Source organism: Dermochelys coriacea, chromosome 1 (assembly GCF_009764565.3).
Source record: "Dermochelys coriacea isolate rDerCor1 chromosome 1, rDerCor1.pri.v4, whole genome shotgun sequence".
Classification (NCBI taxonomy): domain Eukaryota; kingdom Metazoa; phylum Chordata; order Testudines; family Dermochelyidae; genus Dermochelys; species Dermochelys coriacea.
In genome coordinates, this window is record NC_050068.2 from 243702869 (window position 1) to 243723393 (window position 20525).

General features: G+C 46.8%; 1 protein-coding gene across 1 annotated transcript in view; it reads left to right on the plus strand.

The window, feature by feature from the left end:
• Positions 1–6487: 6487 nt before the first annotated feature.
• LOC119856421 (sodium- and chloride-dependent betaine transporter-like) overlaps positions 6488–20525 on the plus strand; it is a 74119-nt gene continuing 60081 nt past the window's right edge. Inside the window, exon 1 of the mRNA XM_043517968.1 lies at positions 6488–6608. The gene's annotated coding sequence lies outside the window, so the exon portion shown is untranslated. The remainder of the gene's footprint in view (positions 6609–20525) is intronic.

Sequence of the window (20525 nt, forward strand, 5' to 3'; positions counted from 1 at the left end):
GCTAATGGTTGTATCCCTTGATTCAGGCTGGAAAGAAATACTAGAGCCGTCATGGTTTTGGAAGCCCTGTGTGTGTGTATATTGGCTTGAGGGGGAGCAGATCTTGGGGCAGGGAAAAAGATACAGCTGCATTTTGGTTCTTAGCACGTGACTGTTTAGCTGGGGAAGATCTGTTTGTCAGGCAGTGTTCTGTGAAATAGACCTCTCCTTGGATGGTGAACAGTTGGCCCTGATTCTCCCCATTAGGGTTCCCAGTTCCTCAGAACAGCCTTCTGTGCTCCCCAGTGGTGACTATCAGCTGCCAGCAACATGTGGCTGGTTTTGGCTGCGGCTTCACTCCCAAGAGAACTGCCCCCTTCCTTCTGGAAAGGAGGCTGAATTGTTCCCAGCTTTCTCTTAAAGGCACCATAAGGCACATAACAAAAGGTTGCAACACAACTGTGTGGAGCGGTCACAATTTCAGACATCTCTTGCTCCACTATGGACTTTATTTGGGTGTAGTATAAGTGTTAGGTTAATAATCAGCAATCTCCTCGCCGCAGTGTAGAAAATCAGAATGCCCCTCTTAATCCCCAGGTTCTGCTGCATCTGTATGAGTGTGCTTGTGTATGTTTGCATAGGTCTGTGTGACTTCCTGTCTGTGTGCATGTGGCTATGTGCATGCATGCTTGCCTATCTAGTTCTACACAGGTGTGTGAGTGCGCCTCACTCATGGAGCACTTTTCCCCAGATGTTGGCTGAAGTCTAGGTGCAGGCGAGTCAGGAAGCTTAGACCACCAGCAGAGTCTTGAGAGCTGTGCCCAGCCATCCAATGGTGCAAAGATGGGGGAGGGGAAATATTAGAGTTGTCCCTTGATAGCCCCACTTGATTGTGGAGGAGGAAGCACGTGTGCTAAAGAACACTTGGAAGAAACGTACCCTTATATCAGCACTGGCTGTATGAATGCCGTAATTTCCTAGATTGCATCAGTAGTATTTGAGAGCCACTGTTTGCGTCCCCAGAAAAACGTGACAATGAGACTTGTGATAAAATCCCAAGAGATGGCACCACTGTAACTATGCAGCCATGAAAACGTTGGCACCTGCTGAGGGCAGAGTGTGGTTTCCAGGAGCTTGAGCACTAGGGTGGGCTGCAGTATCTCTGTGGGCATGTTGGGATGGCTCTGCTGTTTCAGGAACGAGGATCCTGGGAACTGATATTGCCCCTGGGAAAGGTCTGCATGTCTCCTGTAGGCAACCCCTCCCTTCCACACCTGCAGAGTCTCTCTGGTGTGCCAGGAAGGGAGTTCTCTGGAATGGCCCCAAGCTGGCTGATGGAAGATATGTCATGACTAAACGGAGAGGTGAAAGGGTGAAAAATAGATCTAAAGAATTTGACTAAAACCTGCACCTGCTTGAAGAAAGGGGCAGGGAGAATTGGAGGCAGAAGAGCCCTGTCAGCTGGCAAGAGGTGAATAGAGAGCTGGGATGAGGAGAATACTGCTGCGATAAATATATTCCCATTGTTAGCCGATGGAAAATAACAAAGGCATCCATAGGCTGAAGGGGCAGACTAAATACTAGCCTGTCAAGCTCAGCATCAGTCCCTTAGGAGTGCTGGAGTTCATGGCCCATGTCTGGCAGGCACCTTGTGCACCTGGCAAGCTGAGAATGGGCTCCAAATAGACGAGTGATCCTCCCGAGAACAGCACCTTGGTGTGAAAGGCTCTGGGTGGCACCATTGGAAACTGAGTCCCCTCTCCATAGAATAGGTAGAGCGTGAGCAACAGTGCTTTGGGCTTCTCAAACTGCTCTCTTTCCATTTGCTTTGTGCTGGACCAGGAGAAACCACTTCTAATGTGGCCCAGTCTGTTCTCGGCCTCTTTGTTGAGACAGCCTACAAGGGGACCTGGTGCTTCCCGACATCAATGGTGCAGGAAAGTCCTTCCCTAAGGATGGGCTCCTCCCATCTAAAGCAACTTGTTAATTGTCGCTGGAAACACCACTATGAATGGCAAAGGCAGCTGAACCTATAGATAATGGGCAGAGTGGGATCAAACTGCCCATTGGTTCCCTCAGTCCCATGGAGATGCTGAGGAAAAGATAATACATCCTGATGGGGTGACTAGAACCGAATTTAATGTTCCACATGTGGTTGTACCAGAGCCATCTGAAGGAGGACTATTCGTCCCCAGTCCAGGACATGATACTTTTGTGTACACAACTCAAAAGTGCATTGGGTTTATTTTGCAACCAAGTCTTTGCTAACTCAGATCTGATTTACTTTCCATTATAGCTGCTATGTGTTTTCAGCTAGGGCTCGGAAACAGCCAGTATGCCCATGTACACCCTACTGGCACCTCTAAACTCGAAAATGAAAATTGAGTGTTACCGATATACAAATGATTCTGCAAGAGAGCCTGGAACAACAGCTCTGAGAGGTATGAATTTCTTCATTCATATCAGGGAGGCAATAACGTAAGATGCCCAGTGATGAGAATTTAAATTTCAATATCATTAACTATTTCATTGCTCATGTAAGAAAGGAGGGGGAGGATCACAGATCTGCACAATTCCTTGCAAATGTCTCATTTTGATGTCACAAATGGGTGGCATTTGGGAGATACCACCAGCATTCTTCCCCTGCAATCAGAGGGGCAAAGCCCAAAGATGTAGTAGATCAGTGGTTCTCAAACTTTTATACTGGTGACCCCTTTCACACAGCAAGCCTCTGAGTGTGACCCTCCTTGTAAATTAAAACCATATTTTTTTTTATATTTAACACTATTATAACTGCTGGAGGTGAAGTGGGTTTGGGAGTGGAGGTTGAAAACTTACAACCCTCCACGTAATAATCTCACGATCCCCTGAGGGGTTATGACTCCCCGTTTGAGAACCCCTGGATTAGATCCTATGGGCATACTGAAATCGTACTGAGGGGAACATGAGGTCAGGGAGCCCAGTGGAGCGAAGTTACGCACATGATCATATATTGAATATCTGTAGTCTACTGTGAGTGGCACCTCATTTTGGTGATTCAAGTGGGTTGAGTTTATTTTGTGGGTGGAGCTTGTAAAATACCACCTCCTACCCTTTGCATCCCCAACCTGAGCCGTGTTTTCAGAATTACTGCTTTATAGGTTTCACCCTGTGCATAGCTGTGCTTCAAGATATCTCAGAGGCTTGGGTTTATTTTCCAGCTTGAATCTCATTTTGTTGTTTCCTGTCCATGTTTCTCACCTCTATGCTGGTAGGTCCCTTTTTATTATTTCTCTGCCCTCCACATTTTAGTAGCTGCTGTGAACTTCAAGTACATGCTGTTTATTCCCTAGAGTTGTCTTTGCATCTTAGGAACTCCAGAAGAGAAATCCTGAAACGCAGAGATCAGTTTGCTGTCATGTACTTCTCTTCTGCAGGTATGCTAGTTAGGAGTCTGCATATGGTGTGCCACAGAATGCCTCTGGTTATCAACACAAGTTATGCATTCATGTGCTATCTGATCTGGGACTGTCTCCCTCATTCCCAGGGATCTGCTATAGAGCAGTGAGTGTATTCCAGCTTTGATAGGCCTTTCTCAGGCCTGGTCTATGCACAGTTTGTACCCCTATAGCTATTTTGGGGGGTTGGGAGGGAGTGTAGGGAGAGAGATTATTTTTTAAACCAAAACAGTTATACGTGCACCACTCCAAGTGTGGATGCAGTTACAGCAGTACAAAGGCACCTCATGCTAGTATAGCTAGGCAAAAAATGAAATTTCCATCCCTTGGGAAATTCTGAGGTGTTGAGTTTTCATTTTGTCCTGGATCGGGATGAAAAGTAGAAATCTCGGAATTTTTCGCAAAACAAAATATTCCAAAATATTTTGTTTGGCCCTTATTTACATGTTTTGGTTTTACAGTATATACACATTTTAAACATGCTGATCATTTCCATTTGAAAAATGTAGGGAATCAATACATTTCGGCATGTTTTGGCATTTTCTAATCAGCATTTTCTACGAGCTCTACAAATGTCAGTATAATCCCATTCCCATCTAGAAATAAGCTATGCCAGTATAAACCATTTTATCCCAGGATAACTGCACCCATGCTTGTGTGGGTTGTACCACTTGAGCTTTATTGCTATGGTTTAAAGCAGTACATCTTTAAGACAAGGCCTTGATGTTCAGACTTATCCCTGTTAGATCTTAAATCTAGCCCCACTAGAGGTTTATAGAGCCTGACTCTCCTGTCATGAGTGAGACAAGAATAGGCCTATTTCTGTGCCCAGGTGGGGGGACCTTACTGCTGCATCAGCCCATCTCTTGATTAAAGCCAAGTGCTTTGACAATAGCTAGCATGCTCATGTTTAATACTGGAACTAGGCCTCTGATCCTTGGATTTGGCCACGGGGCACCTTCATGCTAGGGTTGCTACCTGTCCGATTTTCACCCGAACAGTCTGGATTTTGGCTTGTGTGTCTGGGTGCCATTTGACAAGCCTCGATGTTGGTTCCTTTTTAAGTTGTGGCAACTCTAACCAGAGGGAAGGAGGCAGTGCAGCAGCAGCTGCCTCTCAGGCCAGGCTGCTTGTGCAGCTGGCAGGGTGCAGAGGTGGGGCCCTGGGAGGAAAAGGTGGGGGCAGGGGTGAGACTGTGGGAGGAAGAGGCAGAGCGGAGGTGGAACCTTGGGGGGAAGAGGTGGGGCAGGGTATGGAGCCTCAGTGGTCTGGTTATCATCCCTTGGAAAGGTGACCACCCTACTTATGCTCCCCCAACTCCCAAGGGTGCTGTAGGCCAGTTTGGTTCTCAGTGTAACTTCTTTAACTTATACTGGCTGTAATAGCTCCAAGGGATTGTTCCACCAGCCAGAGATCAGCAGAACAGAGCAGCCCTCTGGCCCCAGCCTGAATCTGTCCCCTATACTGGGAGCACTGGGGCTGGGAAGGGGCAGCATGCAGCTTTTCCCCAAGCTGGAGGAATTTCCAGCAGCCCAATTAGAGCAGCTTTAAAGTGTCTTTATGTGGCACTGGTGGCCCAGAGGACTGGTAGGGTGGATCAGGCTCTGGCCCTACAGTTCAGTGGTTGTATGGAGACAAGTGCACTCCATAATAGAACTTAGGCCCTTTTTCCCTGCTTCGTAAGACACAATCCTGAGTGGCTGTCTTATGGCTTATGCTGATGGAACTACCATTCACAGGTGACCATCTAAACACTGCCCAGATGTCTCTGGATTTCTTGCCTCCATCAGGAGTCACTGAGTATTTGTAGATTTACCAGCTCCCTTTTGGAGTCTAAGCAGGATTTTGTTGAGAATTGATATAAAAGAACCCATAGAGTCTCTCAGAAGGCCCAGCACAGCCAGGAGCTGGGTGCTTCCTGCTGCTCCCTAAGTGCCCTCAACTTCCACCTAATGGGCTACTGCTGATGGCAACTGAGGGTGCTCAGCACCCTGTAGTGTCCAACCCAGATAAATGGATCAGGAAATGTGCTGGAGCCCTATGTGAATGTATAGTCCCTGATCCTGCAAATATTTCGCTTTAGCACATGGGTCTGTGTCTGCAGGATGGATGCCAAAGAGAGGGGAAGATACTGAATGCTAATGAGAAAACTGAGGCACTGGTACCCTGGGTCCTGCAACTGATCATGTGAGTAGCCCTGTCAAAATCACTATAGAAAGAGATACAAATACAGATACAGAGATGTAGCTCTAAAGAGGAAATCTGAGCATTTATGAAACACACATAGGGAGTGTTCCTTTAAATGAGACCCGTCCTCACGTGAAAACAATGGGGTCAATTGTCATGTGTCAAAATTAAGGCTTTGGGCATGCTGATACTGGCCCACAACTATAGTGTTACACCAGCCGTGAACTCAGACTGAGTGCACGTGTGTGTGCATGGTAGAAACGCAGACATTTCAATATGTTGCCCTGAGTGCAGTAGAATAAATATTTATCCTCCGTGCACAGCTCCCAAGTCCTCCATTGCATTCTGCAGGTCGACAGCTGGATTCTTCATTCTTGTTGTTCTGTGCTGAGCTCCAGCACTGAAGCAGGTTTAGCATAATCATTCCTGGTGGAGTTTGAGGCGATTCATTCCGTGTCCCAGGGCACTGTAAGGGGATTCCACAGTTTAAAGAGCTAGGAATATGAGGCAGTCTGGTTAGGCTTTATCAAACTGTGTGTGAGAGGAGAGCTTGTTTCGTTCCAGTGAGCGTAAAGGGATTTGGATTAGTTCCACTGAATGTTGTAACTGTTGCCTGCAAACTTCTGGCCTTAGTTCTGCCTGGCATGGTCTCTTTCCCTCCTCCTCTCCCTGCCAGTGCCTCTTATTATAGGTCAAGGTCTGGAGAGGGAAGTATTGGAAGGGGAGGTGAGGAGAAATTTCCATTGCTCACACGCATTCCCCCTCTCTCCCACTCCACCCACAAGTGAACTTGATAATCTTTTAACAGGGAGATCTGATGGAGGGGGGTGGGAGGGAGGGGAGAAGGAGAGGGGGAGGGATCTTTTGCCCAACCCCATTTCTCTCAGAATTGTAGGCACCTTGACTTGCTTCTTCTTGAGTATAGTGAATTGCCTGTTGGCCACCCAGTGACTCAGTGGGACATTACTGCACTTCACTGCCTGTGGAGACTTGAACTGGATTCAGGTGAGCTGGGTAATTGTTCTGTCCATGTGTCTGTTTGAGTCTGTACGTCATGCTGTCAGTGCTGGGGCTGCAGGGGATTCCACAGCCCCTGATTGTCGCTGAGGCAGTCACCTTGCAGGTTTCATGAATATTTCAACAGAACTGCTTGCTGGAGTCGGGTGCCTGGAGTATTTTGATGAGTGGGCAAAGGAGTCAGAGAGAGAAAGAGAAGCCCCCACCACTGTTAGGCTAGGAAGAGAGACCTGAAGAAAGTAAAGGAATTCATTTTGAGGGACCAACTGAAGGGAACTTTCTTATTGATTTCCAATGGAAATTCTGAGGTGAGAAGGTAGGGACACCAGAGGGGGAAATGGGTAGTGAGGGGACTTGGCAGCAAGGGATGCTAGAGAGATTGGCAGAGAGGTGGATGGATAGCAAAGGGAATGGGCACTGAGGGATTGCTAGGGGGGTGGAGAGCACAGGGCTGTGAGAGGGACAGGCAACAGGTACCGTTAGGGTTAAGAAGTGCATGGGCCAAGTAGCAAAAGGGATGGGCAGAGACAGTTACGGGCTGTGAGAAGGAGACACACTGAGAGGAGCAGGCAGTGATGGGGTTGTAAAGCAGGGATGGGTAGAGAGGGTGTATGGGGAGTGGGAGGGAGAACGCAGTGGGATAGGCTGCAGGAATTTCATTTGCTGTAAGCAAAGTATAGAAATTCCTTCTCTTCTCTCCCCGGGGAGAACAGCGTTCTGACATATACTGGGTGCCTGCAGGCGCTGCTCTGTGAGAAGAACTTTACTGGTCTTCTGGTGTGCGCGTTTGTGTGTTTGTGTGTTGGGGAATGTCCTGATCCGAGGATTCTACAGAGGGGCGGGGGAAGCATTGTGAATAGGGCAGTGTGAAGAACTAACCACTTTTTTTTTTTTTTTTTTTTGGTTTGCTGGTATTGGAAAAAATATTTGGTTTTGGTTGACCCGGATCTAAACATTGTGGAAAATATCAGTGAGCTGAAGAAGTCTGTGCTGGGTTGAATGAAGGTGGTAGGCCCCCTTGTAACTTTTAGGCTACGTCTACATTGGACACCTTACTGTGGCACAGATGTACCGATGTAGGTGCGCTGCTGTCAGGTCTCCCATGTAGCCGCTCTATGCTGACAGAAGAGAGCTCTCCCCTTGGCATAATTAAACCATCCCCAACATGTGGCATTAGGTATGTCGGTGGGAGAAGCTCTCCCACCAAAATAGCTCTGTCCACGCTGACACTTCTTTCAGTGTAACTTATGTCAGTCAGGGGCGTGCTTTTTCACACCCCCTGGCAGACAAAATTTTACTGACAAAAGTGCTGGTGTAGACATAGCCTTAGACCAGTGTTTAAAGCATTAAAGGTTCATTGGCATGAGGACTTGAAGTTGGATCTCCCACATTCCAGGGGAGTGCCCTAATCTCCAGACTATAGTTATTCTCATTGTGTCTTGCTCTCTGGCCCAATGACTATTCAAGTATTTCATACAAAGCACAACAATTTCAACAGGAGAGATGGAGAGAGAGACTCACCCCAGAAGAGCTAAGAGCCTGCTGGTTAGGGCAGAGCTGGGTTCAAATCCTTTTTCCAGAACTTGGGGGACACCTGGGTTTAAGTCCCTGCTCCAGGGCAGGAACTCAGATCTAAGTCTCCCACATTCCTGGTGAGTGCACTGGGCTAAAAACTATAAAGTACCCAACCTCTGCCTTCTCTGGCCGTTTTGTGAATCTAGTCTGGAAATGTCTCTCTCACTGAAACTATTCAGCAAATTTGTATTAGATTCATGACTAGTTTCAGGTTGACTGAATTGTGTTCATCAGAAAAACTATTCACCTGAAAAAATGTGCCAAGCTCTAATTGTGAATCCCTTGCTGAGAGCGAGAGAGAATGTGTGGAGCTAAGATGTCTTTTGGAAGAAGGAGTTTTGTTTGTTTATACTTGGCCCATCACATCTTAAAAAAAGTCTTGTTTTACTAACTTTAGTATTGTTAAAAATTCACAAAGAAAGAAAATGATTTTGAAAGTTGAGTATGGAAAAACAACCATTTTTTTGCCCTTTTCTGCTTTTTGAGCTACTGTTACTCAAATATTTGCACAGCATATTTTGAAAGTCAAATGAAAAACCATGAACTCATATTAACTAAGCCACCAAATAGTTAGGTTTCCAGAGGATGGGGAGAGAGAAATACATATTTTTTTATCTAAGAGATAAAAAGCCTAGATTTTCATGGAAGTTGCTGAAAGTTAGATGAGCAATTAACTGAGTGGGATTTGTCAACTGCAAAGTTGATTCTTGGTAGGCTATGCCAAGTGACTTGATTTATTAATTTGGATTTCATTCTAAAAGAAACATCCGACAGCCATATGCATCACTGACAACCTGCCCAGTTGTTTGTCTATGCACCGGTTATATCACGTCTTTAGACTGTAAACACCTGGGGACTATCATTTACTATTTATCAATTTAGTTCCTAGCACAATGGGGCCCCAACTTGGTTGACGCCTCTGGCAATATAAATCTTATTAATATTAATATATTTAAAACGCAGTGCCATGGGGACTGTAATACATAACTCCGTCCAGAGTAGCAGCATTTTTCCAGCCCCCATGCTACAGGCACTGAAGCATGTGAGTAGAATCATAGAATATCAGGGTTGCAAGGGACCTCAGGAGGTCATCTAGTCCAACCCCCTGCTCAAAACAGGACCAATCCCCAACTAAATCGCCCCAGCCAGAGCTTTGTCAAGCCTGACCTTAAAAACTTCAAAGGAAAGAGATTCCACCACCTCCCTAGGTAACGCATTCCAGTGTTTCACCACCCTCCTAGTGAAAAAGTTTTTCCTAATATCCAACCTAAACCTCCCCCACTGCAACTTGAGACCATTACTCCTTGTTCTGTCATCTGCTACCACTGAGAACAGTCTAGATCCATCCTCCTTGGAACCCCCTTTCAGGTAGTTGAAAGCAGCTATCAAATCCCCCCTCATTCTTCTCTTCCGCAGATTAAACGATCCCAGTTCCCTCAGCCTCTCCTCATAAGTCATGTGTTCCAGTCCCCTAATAATTTTTGTTGCCCTCCACTGGACTCTTTCCAATTTTTCCACATGCTTCTTGTAGTGTGGGGCCCAAAACTGGACACAATACTCCCAGATGAGGCCTCACCAATGTCAAATAGAGGGGAATGATCATGTCCCTTGATCTGCTGGCAATGCCTCTACTTATACAGCCCAAAATGCCATTGGCCTTCTTGGCAACAAGGGCATACTGTTGACTCATATCCAGCTTCTCGTCCACTGTAACCCCTAGGTCCTTTTCTGCAGAACTGCTTCCAAGTCATTCGGTCCCTAGTCTGTAGCGGTGCATGGGATTCTTCTGTCCTAAGTGCAGGACTCTGCATTTGTCCTTGTTGAACCTCATCAGATTTCCTTTGGTCCAATCCTCTAATTTGTCTAGGTCCCTCTCTATCCTATCCCTACCCTCCAGCGTATCTACCTCTCCTCCCATTTTAGTGTCATCTGCAAACTTGCTGAGGGTGCAAGCCACGCCATCCTCCAGATAATTTATGAAGGTATTGAACAAAACTGGCCCGAAGACTGACCCTTGGGGCACTCCACTTGATACCGGCTGCCAATTAGACATGGAGCCATTGATCACTACCCGTTGAGCCCAACAATCTAGCCATCTTTCTATCCACCTTCTAGTCCATTCATCCAGCCCATACTTCTTTAACTTGCTGGCAAGAATACTGTGAAAGACCATGTCAAAAGCTTTGCTAAAGTCAAGGAACAACACATCCATTGCTTTCCCCTCATCCACAGAGTCAGTTATCTCGTCGTAGAAGGCAATTAGATTAGTCAGGCATGACTTGCCTTTGGTGAATCCATGCTGACTATTCCTGATCACTTTCCTCTTCTCTAAGTGCTTCAGAACGGATTCCTTGAGGACCTGCTCCATGATTTTTCCAGGGACTGAGGTGAGGCTGACTGGCCTGTAGTTCCCAGGATCCTCCTTCTTTCCTTTTTTAAAGATGGGCAACTTTAAACATAGCAGGACTACTCACATGGTTGAAGTTATGCAAGTGCTTCAGTGCTGTATTGTCTAATCATCAGTTAGTAGATGCAATGGCATTTGAAGTGCTCTTGAACCATAAACTGACAGATTCGTGTTGTCCTGCACCCTAGGACACATAGTACATGGTTGCAAGTAGTCCTGCTTCAGGGACTCACTCTGGGGACCCTTGGTGCACAAATGCCCTCCAAAGGTGCTGGGCTGCAGACTTGGTCATGTTCCCCTTCCGCCTTTCTCCACATTGGTTGCAAATATGGTAGCATGTCCTCTAGGGATGGTGTGCCATGCACACGCCCTATCCCTGCTCGCTGGAGTTCTTGGGAGGCAAAGTGCCTATTCAATTGAAAATGAGGCATATGGGTGTCACGTTGGCCCAAGGATGTGTCTATTTAAGAGCTAGCTCTTCTAGATGTTCCTCTGAGTTGCCTTGCAAGGGAGAAGAATGTGTGTGTTGCAGGAATTCTGAGGAAAAGCTGGGAATAGAACATGGATCTGCTCACTCCTAGGCACATGACTCTCACACAAGACCTTCCTTCTTAGCAGCATGTATGATTTATATTGTAAGAGGAAAAAAATGTATAACCCAAGAATAAAATATCCCCTCTGTCCTTGTATATTATGATTGTATTCATTACTGATCATTAAGAAATATCTTTTTAATAATCAAGAGCTAACAGGTGCAGTTAGAGCTATAAAGGCTTGTTGGGATTTGCCCCTCAATGAACCGATGTGCCGGGGGGTGGAAAGTTACGCCTAGGATGCAAGACATCCTTGCACTGACCCTGGTTGGGATCTGGGAATTTTGGTTTGGGCCCATCTCTGTCTTGGCAGTATAGTTCCTCTAATCCTCAGCCAGGCTTTAAGAACCTATTCAACAATTTGTATAGTGGGGGTGCTGAGAGCCATTGAATCAAACTGCAAACCCTTTATATGATGAAAACCACTTCAAGTCAGGGGTGCAGCAATACCCCTAGTTCCAGCACCTGTGTGTTCAGCCCTGTGTTAGATGCTGGCCTGGATCAGTGGAAAGCAGCCAAGTTGATGTAATTCCAGGCAGGAGTCCTCTCCCCTTTGCCACTCTTTGGCCTTCCTCTCCCATCCTGGTATATTTGAGATGGTGTCTGGGATTGAGTGGCTGGTGAGTCACAAGTATATATTTATGCCATCTCTGTGAGTTAAGGTTCTTGCTATTCACCTTCTTGTCTCTCTTGAAGTCTCCATGTCTACACTATCAAGCTTACAGCAGCACAGCTATACTGATACAGCTATGCCACTGTAAGATTGCTCATGTGGTCGCTCTATGATGATGGGAGAGAGCTCTCCCATTGACATAAACCACCTAATGAGCGATGGTAGCTATGTTGGTGGGAAAGCATCTCCCATTAACATAGTGCTGTGCCCACGGCGCTTATGCCAGTGAAACTTGTGTTGCTCAGGGGGGCGTATTTGTGTGTGGCGCGTACCTGGAAGAATGTGAGCCGTGGTGTTTCTGTGAGGTGCAGCTCCCTATTCCTTCGGGACGTGCTGGGAGTTCTTTGTTCTCTGGTAGCAAGTAGAACCAGCCTGGGAGTTGAGCAGTAATTGTTTCTTTAACTTACTTGTATCAAAACAGTTACTTTTCTTTAATACAAAGGCAGAGGGAGCTGATTCTGCTCTTCCTTACACCAGTGTAATGCTGGTGACTTCACCAGTTCCTCCTGATTTACCCTGGTGTATGTGAGAGCAGAATCTGGCACACTCGCGCTCTCTCTCTCTGTACAGTAGCTACAGTGTGAATCTTGCCTGACCAGTGTGCCATAACGAAGCAAAAGGGGCAGGGCAGGAGAAGCTCCTTCCTGAACTCAGCAGGGTGCTTGTTCCTGAAGCGTGAGGATCAATAATCCTTGTAATTAAAATCCTAGATCACTGTGTTTGCAGATGCAGAGTCAGATTTTGATCTCACCCACACGTGTGTAAATCCAGAACCACTAAACTGATTTCAGTAGAGTTACTCTGGTTTACCACTGGTACTATGAGAGCAGCATCTGGTCCATTGTTCAACTTCTCATTCCTGCCACTGGCCTGCATGAATCTCACTGAGCATACACCTTGAAAATACCCTGCAACAGCAAGTATCATGAGTTAATTATGAGTACAACAAAAAAATAATTTGCCCTTTTCAATTTCAAATAAGCAGCTCTTAAATTTTGAGTGCTGTCTTGTAGGCTAGGGTAAATAGGTATGTTGAGCACATGCTCTCCCTCCCCACCCCCATACCTCTTTGCTGTTCTCCTTTCTACACTGGGAGCTGGTCTGCACACCATTTGGTACGGCTCATAATATATTGCTTTAGAAACAGATATAGTTAAAGCAGTACAACCCCCTAGTGTGGATTTAGCTATATGGGTACAAAGACACTTCCATTGCTGTAGCTTTCCTGTAAATTTACAGGCATAAACTGTACCAGCAGAGGCACTTTTGTACCCCTTTAACTATACTGCTTTCTAAACCAATACAGTACTAGTGGTGCAAAATCTGTGTGTAGGCCAGCACTAAATAATCCTGTTTTTTAATGTTTCCTTCTATGCATTTTCTTCCCCCGGTATCTCTCCCCATTGTTGTTGCCCTTGTGATGTTGGCCAGTCAGGTGCCAGCTTATGCTAAGAGCTCCATGCCTCAGTGGAACACTGACAAATCCATAGCTGGAACCAGTCTGGCTACCCTGGGTGTTACTATTGGTCAAATTGGCATTAGATTAATACAAATGTGCTTTATGTTTAGGCTGTATTGAATGTTTGTAAGTTTCTGCATGTATTAATCTCACGTCTAACATCTCTATCCCATATCATAAGGTGATGATTGAACATTTGCATTGTAAGCCTTTGTAACGGCATAAATCACCAGCCGGGATAGAAGCATTAACTAGTGTGAAATACTAGTCTCCAACAGAAGGGGCAATGTCCTGCTGGACAAAAGTCCCATCGATATCAGGCAAACTATTATGGAACATCAGACCACAAAAAATACTGCTGCTGGCTCTCGCCCCATCTTGCAGCCCCTGTGAAGATCAGACATGCAAGTGAATTCTACCCATCAGCTAAATTTGCAACTTGAAGCAGAAGAGGGTAGGGAGAAAAACCCCTAACAAGGAGGAACTGTATTATTATGCTGCTTGGACAGTGAGGGTCAAGAAGTTCTAAGGATAAGCAAAAGAGCCCAAGTGCTCAGCCTGGGTCAGACCGAAAGGACACACAGAGCTTGCTCGCTATAGAAGCTTCTATTCATAGGTGGCATGTGACTTTTGGGTTTGGCTGGGCCTGAGTGCCGGAAGATCTCTAGAAGTGGCAGGGGGGCCATCGGCAGCTGGACTGTGGCTCTGCCCCCCGCTCCACCCTAAGCCCCACCCTTGCTCGACCTCTTTCCCCCCGAGGCCCTGCCTGTGCTCCCCCTCCGCTCTGCCCTGAGGCCCTGCTCTGGCTTGACCTCTTTCCCCTGAGGCCCCCCGACCGCCGCTCGCTCCTCTCTGCCCCTTTTTTTGCCCCCCCCTTTTTTTCTGACTTGAAGGCAAGCCGCGGAAGGGGCGGAAAAGAGCAAGTGGTGGGTGAGGAGGGCCTTGGGGCAGGGGGCTGAGAGGAGCGGGTGGGAAAGGCCTCGGGGGAGCGAGGGTGCAGTGATAGGGAGAAGAGGTGCAGCATGGGCAGGGCCATGGGGGAAGAGGCCAAATGAGGGTGGAGCCTCAGTCTGGGCACTGGCGGCCCCACACCTTTTCAGGAGCTTCTGGCGGTGGCACTCCAAAGACAGTGGGGTGGCTTGCCTCTGAAGAGAAGTCTGTCGCATCTGGCATTTCTTGCCTCATTTGGTGAGGCTCAGCCTCCCCAAGCCTCTTCTACCCACCGCCCATGGCAGCTTGCTGGGACAGTACAACCACTTTGTCAGCACTTGAATGGATAGGAAAGCTTTAGAAACGCACTGAGGAGAAGGAGAGCATCGGACACAAGTTTATAGAGCATTGTGGCTCTTAGGTACTTATCAATGACCTTCCTACTTCCCCATTATTCTATAAGTAAATCTAATGAAGGGTTTATTAAATAGCGTGATATCAAATGCTACAACAACAGGCACTGTTATAAATGTATGTAATCATTTCCTAGTTCTTTTCAGATGCACCCTGCAGCGTCTGGTCTGGGAGAGGTAAGCTTTCTTTAGTTCTGCGTGGGATGGTTATTCTTATTGCAATAGTGCCTAGGACTAGGGCCCCATTGTGCTGGGGGCTGTACACATACAGAACAAAATGTGGGCAGTGAGAGAACAGAACAGCTCATTCTAGTATTGGACTTTGAAGAAAAGAAGCTGTATAGAAGAGCCTAGTGCTGAATATTGTAGCCTGTACTTGCTGCTACCTCCAGGTTGTGGTCGTTTGTTTTAGTGGCTGTCTGAATTTCAGTCCCCATATGGTTCCCTATTTCTCCCACATTAAGTCCTTCCTGTGAAAAGTGGCCACCTGCAAACAGTGTTTCAGGCCGCATGCTGACCCACCCAGCTGCCGTTCTTTTGTGCAGTGTCATGTGTTAAAGCAGCCAGATAGGAAACCGCCCACCTGCCCTGGAAGCTGACAAACTGTTGTTGCACACAGACAAGCTGCCTACAGATGCAGATAAAGGCACCAGATAGAAGTGTTGAGTTTGGAAAGCTGCAATAAAAGGCATCAGTGAGCATGGTCAGAGAATCAGGAACAGAACAGAAAAGGTGGCTAGGTGGCTGTAACACAGATCCAGGATATTTTTATGGAGCATAGAATCTTTTTAATGTAAATGGGAGGAAAACTTTACTGGTGAAGATCCTTTCTGAAGAAGGAAAGAGTCTGAGAATGATGGTCTCCAAGAAATACAGTCTGGGAGCATCTTTATGTTAATAGACTGCAGAATGCTCCTATCAAGTGTCTTTTACTTCAGTTTGAGGTATTTGAGCGGTGGTGTAAGTACGGTGGTACGGTACAGTACGCCGTACCAGTAAGGTATTTATAGCTGGTACGGTGTACCGGAAAGACACAGGAGGAGCCCGCCCCCAGCCCTTCCATGTAGCTGCATCTCCCGAGTCCTCCTGCCTGAGGTCTGTACAGCAGCACGGCCAGAGCACAGGGCTATGGGGGGTGAGGCTGACAGCGGTACAGCAGCTGTGCCGGAGGAGCTGCCGGTGTGGGGCTGCCTGGCTGCCCCACGTTCTGCTCCTTTCCCTGCTGCAGTTCCAGAGAGCCCTGATCAGCATGGCAAAAGGAGCAGAATGTGGACTGCCAGGCGGCCCCACACTGATAGCTCCTCTGGCGTGGCTGTACTGCCCCTAGTCCTTCCACACAGCTGCATCTCCTGAATCCTGCCTGGGGTCTGTACAGCAGAAGGCTCCAGTGCAGTGGGAGGAGGACAGAGCCACTCGCCCTGGCAATGTGGCCCATGATATGTATCCTGGAAAGAGGACGGACGGGGAGAGCGTGGGGAGGTCACGTGTCACCCCTTTGTGTCCCTCCCATGAGTGCAGCAAGAAATGAGGTCTACCTGCACCGCTGTATTTGAGATCGCAAAACAGGTGGAGATGGGAAAAACTCGCCTCTTGAGAGATGCAGAATGCATCGCGCGTCGTGTCTAAAAATGATGTGGCGAGGCTGCTGCTGGTCCCTGAGGAAACCAGAAGCCATCCAGGATTTCCTCTGGCCTGAAAGCCAGAGGGAAAGGAATGAAATAGGGCCTCACATCTGTGGGTTGTGAAGAGATTTTTTTCTTAGAAGAACAGGCAAAGCAAAGGTGGTGAACTCACCAAAGGCAGCATAATGGTTGTGCTGGGTGGTAGAGAGAGAGAGAGAGAGAAGCTGTTACTGAGTAAGCCACACAGCCCTGAGCATCTGTTTCAATTGCAGCCCTGCCAGTTACTTGGGGGCCCAAGAAGAGAGCCTGGAAGCCATCTGACATAAGGGGCTTGCTATCCCATGCTTGCTATTGTATACACTACCTCAGAGTCACTGCAGTTTCATTTGGCCTATTATAGAGAGAAGGGCCATCTGTTAAGTCCACATCCATGTCCTGAAGTCTCTGAGGTTCAGGGTAGTTTGTGGTCAGGGAGTGGGCATAGGGGTGGGAACTAGGAGTATGGGGGGGGTGCTGCAACACCCCCAGGTTTTACGTGGGGCTCCGCTCCTGGCTCCACATGCAAGGTCCTGGCTCCCAGCCCTGTGCCCAGGCTCCACTCCTGGCCCCCCACACAGGGTCTTGGCTGCTGGCCCCAGACTCAGCCGCCTTACCCCTGTTTGAGTCCCCCCTTCCTGGAGACACAGCTCTGCTCCCAGCCTCAGCTCGGGTTAGGGGGCTGGCTTTTTCCACCCCCACTATTCAAAATGTTCCAGCGCCACTGGGAGAGGAACCAGAACTAACTGAAACCAGAGAACCACTTTGAACCGCTATTTTTATTTGAACTGGAATTGAACCTGACCCATAATTTTGTTCTACCTACTGAACCTGAACCAGAACTGAACTAGGGTGATCAGATAGCAAGTGTGAAAAATCAGGATGAGAGCTGGGTGAGGGGGAATAGGTATAATGGGACCCCCGGGACGCAGCTTGGGATGGTGGGACTGCTGTGCCCCCTTAACTCTCCAGTCTGGGCTGTCACTCATAATGCTTTGCTAGTGACAAGGAGCAAACCCCTGGTTAAGATAAAACATTAAAAATAAGTTTAACTACAGAAAGATAGGTTGTAAGTGATAAGTGGTAGGCATAAAGGTCAGAAATAGTTACCTAAGAAATAAAAATAAACACACATTCCAAATCCTAAATGTTATCAGACTCAGTAAGTTTTGAATCAAGCAGCTTTTCTTGCCCCACTAGATGTTGCAAGCAGGTTATAGTTCTTAATACACAGGTTGAATTCCCTGCTCAGCCTGAGACCAATCTCCCCAGTTCAAAGTCTTTGTCTTTCTAGTGTTCCTGTTGCCTTCAGTGTAGGTGGGGGAGGAGAGAGGAGATGTCATAATGCCACCATCCTGTATTTTTTTATTCTCAATTCATGTCCCAGGGAAGATACTGGCCCAGGCATGTCCTGATAGGCCTTGCTGAGTCACAGAGTTGAGTCATCCCTATTGTGTGATGCTTGCATGACTGTGTATAATTGAATTGTAAATCCCTTGTTTACAGTTCCCCTGATGGTCAAGGGCTGGTGATGGTCATTTAACGCTCGCCTGGGTGTGGGTCCCCTCTTTTGTTGCCACTGGAGAGCTAACTGTAGGCGCCTCCCAGCCTTACAACATATTTCAATAACAACCATATGGTAAAATCTTACAACTTTCCCTTGGGGAGAGAAGAAGTGGAATGCTCCCTTGTCCCAGAAGTTAACAATAACGCTTTAAGCCCACAGGCAAAGGTATTGGCACCCCAACCCTTCTCCCTCTTAGGTGGACCGCCTCCCTCCCATCCTCAACCCCTGGGGCAGCCCCTCCCTCCATTTGCTCTCCCTGAGCTAAAGCCCAGGCCCCAAACTCCAATGTATCCCGTCACTGCAGAAGTCCAATGTTATGTAGCAAATATTAGATGTTAGTTTAGTCCGTGCAAATAAACAAAAAAATGTTTGACAACACCAAACCACGAGGACAACTCATATCAAGTTAAATAAATGGTGAAAAATAAAAACAGTTTCAATTTTAAGTTTCAACTCCCCCTTTTTAAAATTTACTTCACTAAGATTGAAATTTGATCTGAACTAGTGATTTTTTTTTTTTTTGACTGGCTGGAACCGAAGCTGAACCTGAACCCACTGAATACAGTTGGACCCGAACCTGAACCAAACCAAAATAAATACCAGTTTGACTCCCTGCCACGTTAAGGTACTAGGCTGTGACTCGGGAGATCTGAGTTCCAATCCTGGTTCTACCACAGATTTTTGTGTCATCTTCAGCAAGTGACTGAATCTCTCTCTGCCTCAGTTCACAGTCTCTAGAATGGAGATAAGCCTTCTTTTCTCTCACCCATGGCCTTGTCCATTTAGGGGGACACACACACACTCTCTCTCTCTCTCTCTCTCTCTCTCCAGTGTACGTGCAGCACCTAACATAATGGGGCCCTGATTTAACCTAGGGACTTCTATCATACAAAGAGATATGAATAAAAGGAGGCTGACTCTGTGGTTTTGCTTCAGGTCCATCTCAAATAAATGAAGTTAAACCTTCTGCTCCCAGCATCGAACAACACAGCACAGTCAGCACAGACAAAAGCATCATCCTGTGTGATGTGCACTGGGCTACAGCAAATTGGAGCGTAGCGAAGACTGTGACAGATCAAATGAGAGGCATCTAAACTTCCTCTCTCCTTCTTTTCTCTTGTGCAGAAGCATTGCGATGAAATCATTAGCTGGATGGCCTATATGCTGCAGCTGAGGTGGCACTGAAAGATGCTTTGCCCGCTTGGGAAGTTTAGAGAAGGCTGTCAGGAGAAAGCTCTCACAAGTGGCTAGAATTCAGAATGACATGTTGGTAGGAGATCTGACTGACGGTGACAGTGTGCGGTCTGACAGGTTCCCCACCCCGCTGAGCCAGAGGGAAACGCACTTGAGCTTCAGCAGTCAACAACCTGGGACAATTTAGGGATTTCTGTAGATAACAAAACTTTAAGGGATCTCTGTGCCTAATAATAATCATACCTAGATTTTATATAATACTTTTCATCAGTTGATCTCAAACACTTTACAAAGGAGGTCAGCATCATTATCCACATTTCACACATGGGGAAACTGAGGTACAGGGCAGGAAGTGACTTACCGAAGATTGCCCATCAGGTTAGTGGCCTGGAGTGGAAACCAGGTCTCCTGGATCCCAGTCCAGTGCTCTGTCCACTAGGCAGAACTGCTCTATAGAAATGTGGGGCTGGATCCTGTATGTTGCTAGATATATGGGCCCTGATCCAGCATAGCACATAACCATGGGACCGCTCACAAGCTTAAAGTTAAGCACATGCTTAAGTGCTGTACTCCACACCTTGCAGGATCAAGCCCTTACTAGAAGTCTACAGAAATTCTAAATTACTCTAGAATTCAACAGGGAGTGAGAGCCACACGGAGTTTTTTTTAAGCCAACCTAAAGAATTCTACGGTAGCGTAGAATTCTATTAAACTCTTCTACCACCCATGCTTTTACTCTTGTTGCTGCAATCTCTCTCAGAAAAGACAGCATCAACTGCTTTGCTCAGGGCCCAGTCCCCTTTGCATTTAAGTCAATGGGGGTTTTGCATACTAATGTCAAAGAGAGCAGGTCACGATGGGGCCTTCTAGCCCCCAGCCAGTTGCAGAAGTGAACGCAGTCCTTGCTTTGCTATGCATGCCCATAGAAGAAAGCACATTGCCCCACAATTTATGCTGTGATTTCTTTATTTGTTTGAAATGTAGAGATAAGATGCATTATCCGAGTAGTGAGAGCTTTGTTATGAAACTTAGATAAAAGTTGCCTTCTCCTTTCTTTGCCCTTGGCCTATTATGTACAGAGAGTTAGCATTTATCAGATCATTTTATTTGCATTGTGCAACCTGTAGACGCAAATAAGACAGTGATGATAATGTTCCGTACTGTACAGTACTATGTCAGCTTCCCCTCTTCCCCTGCCCATTTCCCACTTCCCTTCCCCCTCCAAGCAAAATTCTGCTTCATCTTCACCCTGGTGTGCATTTCACCATTAAAATGCATGGAGAATGATTGATGTTTGTAGCATTACCTGGTTAACACACTATTAAGACACCACCTGTTAGAGCAGCCCCAAAAAATAATTAAGCCTATAGTTATCCAGTTTCACTGTGCTCTATAATTAGTCTTGTAGGGGTAATGAAGACCATGGGTGAAATTCA